Source organism: Euprymna scolopes, chromosome 15, assembly GCF_053919585.1.
Source record: "Euprymna scolopes isolate OS-2025 chromosome 15, ASM5391958v1, whole genome shotgun sequence".
Taxonomy (NCBI): domain Eukaryota; kingdom Metazoa; phylum Mollusca; class Cephalopoda; order Sepiida; family Sepiolidae; genus Euprymna; species Euprymna scolopes.
Window position 1 is genome coordinate 84,465,742 of NC_136496.1, and position 7,074 is coordinate 84,472,815.

Here is a 7,074-nt window from a genome sequence, read left to right on the forward strand (position 1 = left end):
ATATATAGGTCCTGGATATGACTATAAACCAGCCTGTGGGCTTTCGGGAGTGTGGAGCCACCCCTTAATTACCATTGCTGTCAGGTCCACTCTGACCCGGAGTGGTAGAACCTGTTAGGGTCGCAACTATGTGTTAAATAGAAACTGATTTGAAAACAACAAATATATTTTATTAAAAAAATTTTTTCTTCAAAATCTTTGGATTCGGCATTAAATAACCCGAAAAGGGTTGATATGCCGTAAAACAAAAACAAACAACCAACAACCAGCATATATATATATATATATATATATATATATATATATATATATATATATATATATATATATATATATATATATATTGCCCCAAACCTCTTATCTTGATGGGGGGAAGACTAAAACCTGCTGCTATGGTTTCAAATGATTTAGTAATAATAGCACTGGAGACTTGATTCTAAAGATATCTAAATTTATATCTCCCCTTTTTATGAAATAAGGTACGATTATGAATATCTCCAGTATCATATAATCTACACACATTAGGAAATTCACTTTGTATATGAAAACTAAATTAGGGAGCTATAACAAAGGGGAAATATTTGGAATTTAATATCCCTTTCTGTTATTTCAGATTAATGTAAACAGCAAGTTTTAGTCACCACTTTCATCAAGGCCAGAAGTTTGGGGAAAATATCAAAATTTTTGTAATTCATATGCAACATAAGCAAAATAAATAACTATTATTGAAATATTGCTAAAGGTGCATATCTTTCTAGTCACGATACATCCTTTAAAATTATCTTTAATAGGTTTTCGAGGGTACTAAAATTAAAACAAAAGGTGAAATCCCAGCAAATAATTAATTTTAATGATATGAATAAATTATAGCTTTAAAAAATTATAGGATCATTTTTCTATGTTAATTTAACGTAAAATAAACATCCACTTTATAGCCAATGTGGCCATGAAGTGGGTGTCATTATACGTTTACATAATATAGGAAAGTGATCCCACATTTGTTTGAACAATAACTTGCGACCCTGATCTCTACGGCAAATTTTACATAGCCCACTGCAAAATGCAGATTATTAGCGCTCCAACAAACCTTCATTTTTAAAATTCTGATCAGTAGTAGCCGAAATTACGAGCATATAAAATTGACACCAAAAAGTGGTATATATATATATATATATATATATATATATATATATATATATATATATATATATATATTGTAGCTCAATTGAATATTGAAATGGTAAAATTATTAGTTCTTTGGGACGAAACGACATGAAGATTTGCAGGCTTTTCGAAGATTATAATAATATTCTATCATTTATGACAATTGGCAAACAAAAGAACGTGTATTTTCAAACCAATAAAATATGCCCAAATGTGTCTACATTTAAATATATAATGCCCCAAGGCCAGCTTACATTTTGCTGATTTAGTTGTCTCCCCTGTTGATTTGATACGCCACACAATATATATATATATATATATATATATATATATGTGTATATAAATAGGGATGTATACATATATGTATGTGTGTATATATACACATACTCATACATATATATATACATCCATATTTATATATACATACACATACATACTATATATATATACTTCCATATTTATATACAAATACATATATATACATACATATATGTGGATACTAGAAAGCTGATTGGCCAACTAGAAATCCTCAACATATATAAAAACAAGAAGCAACGACAAAATTCGCGCATAAGCCTGACGGATCCTATAGTTGGATGAAACGCAGAATATTCAGTGTAGCTTAATCGCCATATATATTTTATAAATTACTATATATATATATATATATATATATATATATATATATATATATATATATATATATTTAAATAAGGGAGTAGTCATCAACAATTTGTATTTTTTAACATTATTTTATTATTCCGTGTCTTGGTTTTTCATTGAGAATTATGTTTGGATCATTGTAATAATGTTTTTAAGTCATTGAAATCGTTTTTACGCGCGTTTCAGACGTTCTGTGAAGCGTCCTCGTCAGAAATTATTTTTAAATGTGTTGGAGATGTAAAAAATGGCAATTTTCGTAGTTCATTTGAAGTGTTTCCAAGGGGTGGAGGCTTGTAAGTGTTTATTATTCATTGGCATGTTCAATTTTTATTACTCTTTATTGGGCTTGTCGAGGCCGCTGACCTGGCTGTAGTCACTCTCTCTTTCTGCTAGTGTTTTTTCTTTTCCTTTAGGGTTGGGTAAGGTGTGTGTGTGTGTGTGTGTGTTTGTGTGTGTGTGTGTGCGCGCGTATGTGTGTGTGTGTTTGCTTTTATTGGTTTGAGAATGTGTGTACTGTTTTATAGTATTATGAGGTTATTTGCTTCCTTAGGAAGGTATCTGTGATCCGAGGTCGTTACTAATGTGTGTGTGAGAGGAGGGGGGACCAGCTCTTCTGAAATAAGGGTAGGAGTGCTTTCATTCTATTTTGATATTTATTTTTTGGATTCTTTGGATATATATATATATATATATATATATATATATATTTATATATATATATATATATATATATATATATATATATATATACAAGTAGCCAAATTGAATATTGAAATGTTGGCTCTCTGGAAAGAAACGACCTAAAATAATACAATTCCATGGTTAAAATTGTATCACAATTGATAAAAACGTACCTACATTTTAAAACTAGTAAAAGTTAGTGTTTTTTTCTCGGTTGATTTTCTCCTCTGTTACCTTAATATATATATATATATATATATATATATATATATATATATAATGATCCATATTTTGAGTTGAAAATATTGGGAAGTGATACACGATATACTATTAGCGTATTACGCGATGCTCTTTATGTAAACAAATCAATCTTAGGTATTCGAACGATGTCAAAACATATTTAATTCACTACCCGCACAGCACCTGTCGTTTAGCGTAATGGTTCAAAGCATTTACTATCGTACGGGAGGTCGGGTTTCAATCTTGGCTTGAGGAAGCTGCCTGTCTAGCCGCACTAATGAGCTGCGAAACAGTACTGTACGTGGCTGGCATATATATATATATATATATATATATATATATATATATATATATATATATATGGTGAAAACAAAACAGGAAAATTGATCGATACGTAAGTAGAGCTAATTTTTTTTTTTTAATTTTAAAACCTCACGTATTCACTTAATTAATTTCAAAAAGAAAATTTACTATCTGCATTCTCGGATAGATAAAGTCAAATTTAGAAAGGGAAGAAACTACGATTTTAAGGTTGCGAGTGGATATTAACCAAATAAGAGAAATATAGATAAAGAGCAAGAGAAGAAGAAACAAGGTATAAAAGAAAGATTGAAGCATAGATTTGCGTCGGGATCAAATTAAGTTGAATTGAAAAGTTTACAGTTTAAACACCAAACAAGTGCGGCTAATTTTTAAATAAACAAGCATATTATTTTATTAAGATCAAATACGATATTTCGATCCATGACAAAACCTTCATCAAAGAATAGAAGGTGTTTTCTTACGTACGAACTTCTATTCGCCCTCCTCATGAAATCTTGTTTCTACTCTATCCTATTTTGACGTAATATATTTTTACGTGATCTGGCACATGTGGGACCATTCAAATAGATATCAGTTCCAGCCGTCTATATGCGGTCACTTTACGTGGAATTTTAATGTCGTGCACAAAGTGTTATGCGGTTTACTTTAGGAATTATTTAAAAAATTAGCTGGTTGATTGTAATTTTAACGTATCTATTGTGATGAGTGAAGATATAATAATAATAATAATAATAATAATAATAATAATAATAAGCAGAACAAATATACAATGAAAATGAGCATGAAGCATCTACTATTGGAACCACCCGTGTGGAAGTTCGAAAAGACGCACAGCACAAAAGGTTGGCCTACAAATATAGACTCAACAAAGAAAAGATCGAGAACAATGAAATGCAGTTAACAGAGGATGAAGCAGAAGAAATCGAAAAAATAATGCAGTTTATGAACGAGGATAAAACAATGTTCCCATCATTAAGAAACCATGATCAGAAGAAATTAAAAACAGAAACAGTTAACTAAACTCCTCCCACATATCACAAAAGACACAATCGCTGACCTAAAAGATGTAATCTACGCAGACGCCAAGATGTTGAGTATGAAGTTCACAACAGAAAAAACAACTAGAGAATAATGGATCGACCTGACTTGAATGAAAAATGAGGCTAGAAACCCAAATCAACAAACAAACAAAAAAGATAAACAGGAAGAAAGCGATATGGAGAAAATTGAAAATTGGAATAGTTGCCAACAAGAAACACAAAGATCTGAACCAAAATATACCAGCAAAAGAAGGTAGTCTGAGACGATACAATATACAAATCTGAATAATGCAAGCAAAACAGGGCATTTTATAAAAGCCAATTCTATCAAAACGTGAACGGACGAAAAACAAAAAAAAGACAGACTGCCAATGGAAACAAAACTCGCTTGGAATAAGATATGAAGAGAACGACAGGAACATAACAGAAATGCCAAATGGCTAAAATACATGAAAGAAGGGGTATAATAAATCGAAGAAGGAACAGTTAATGAAATGAGCGAGAGAACCCTAAAGAAAACCATTGGAAAATGTCAAACTGAAGAGCACCAGGACACGACCGCATACATGCATACTGGTTCAAAAAATTCACAGCACTACACGAAAGACTAGTCCAAAAATGAGATGTATACAGGAAACAAACGTGCCAGATTGGATGACAAAAAGCAAAACCACGCAGATACAGAACGACAAACAGAGAGGAACCACCTCCAGCAACTATAGGCCAATCATGTGTTTACCCAATATGTGGAAAACATTAACAGGACAACCGAGGGAATAAATCTACCACTCTCTAAATAATCGTGGACTTCTCTCCGAAGAACAGAAACGGTGTCAGAAAAGAAAAGAGAGGAGCACATGACCTGCTATATATATATATATATATATATATATATATATATATATATATATATATATATATATATATATATATATATCAAAAGATCTTAAAGATGGCGAAAAGAAGGAAAAGACTTTAGCCATGGATGGACTACAAAAATTCGTTAGTCATGAGAAAGGGAAAACTGGAGACAACAGAAGGCAGCGAACTACCCAACCAAACGGAGATGAGAACCCTAGGAGAACAAGGCGCTTATAAATACCTGGGAGTTCTGGACGCAGACACCATCAAATCCACACACATGAAAGAGAGAATTGGAAAGGTGCATCTCAGGAGAGCAAGAAATTTTCTAGAAACTAAATTATATAGCAGAAACCTAATAAAAGGTATGAATACATAGACAGTATCACTAATAAGATACTTAACACCAAAGAAGAACTGAGACACCTCGGTCAGAAGACCAGGAAACTCATGATCATGCACAATGCAGTACACCCAAAGGACGATGTTGACTGATTCTATGTAAAAAGAAAAGAAGACGGAAGAGGGCTAGTTTTTAAAGAAGACTGTGTGCATGGCACAAAAAAAGAATTAGAAAAATACATAACCCAAAACACGGAAAGGAAAATCATGGCAACGAGAGACACTGAAAAAAAATCGACAAAACAGAAAACAGAGGCATAAAGGATAAGACGAGAAAAGAAAAATGGGAAGAAAACAACTACTTGGAAGATTCATAAGATGACAAAAAAATTATAATAACGAAAACACTTGGATATGGATTCGAAAAGGACACATAAGCCGAGAAATTACATCCCTAATAACGGCAGCACAAGATAGTTCGATAAGAACCAACATCATCGAAGTAAAGATCGATAAAACACAAGAAAACAGTAAATGCAAACTCTGTGGACAAAGAGAAGAAACGATAAACAATATAGTAAGTAAATGCAGCAAACTGGTCCAAAAGGAATACAATAACAGACACGAGGAAAGGGCAGTACACTGGAAATTATGTAAACAACTACAGCTCGAACGCACAGACACCTGGTGCAAACATAAGCCGTCAACAGTACTTAAAAACGAGAATTACAAAATACTATGGGACATGGACATACAAAGTGATAAACCCATCCAGGCAAGAAGACCAGATGTCGTAATAATTAACCAGAAAGAAAAAACTTGTCAAATTGTAGACTTTGCTGTTCCAGCTAACCACAATGTGAATATCAAAGAAAAGGAAAAACGGAGCAAATACACAGAACTAGTTAGAGAGCTGAAAGGGATATGGAAGATAAAGAAAATCAAAGTAATACCTATAATAGTAAAAGCACTTGGAACAACCCCGAAACATTTTGAAAAATAATGGGAGAAATTGGAATTAGAGGAATGATTGGAAAAATACAACGAGCAACAATAACGAAAACAGCTGAAATATAAATGAAAACCCTTGAAAACTATGAAGACTAACACACACGAACCAAACGCGAAGACAAGACAAACTGCTACAGAGACAAAACATTAAGCGCTATATGAAACCAAGAACATTGATGCTGCATATCTATACGTTCTACAACCCCACCCCACCCCCCGTTACCACATAACTCCCCACCCAAAATGAGTGAAAAATAAATAGCCAAGTAGTCAAGGAGGAGGGAAAGGCCGAGGAGGAGCGAGCACTGACAAGACCTCCACTGTACAAGTGCGAAGAGAACTGGAGCCTTGGAGAGGCTTATTGCCACTCAAATTCCAGTAAAGACCAATTTCCACTGCCAACGAGAAATCAAGGGCAAGCAACTGTTGCGATAATGCAAATATGTTTGCAAATGTTATCGAAAGAAGTGGAAAGTACTGGGAAATCTGGGGAGTATTGTTGTCACTCAGATTCCAGTGAACACCACAGGCTGTATTCACCGAGATCTTTGATAACCTTTGTGGAAGCTCCTTGAGACCCAATAATAATAATAATAATAATAATAATAATAATAATAATAATAATAATAATAATAATAATAATAATAATAGCTCAACTTAAAAATAACAAACATACATGGAAGAATGCAGTTGTATATTGTATATACTTTCAAAAATAGATTAACTAATACTGACTCCGAGCTATAGA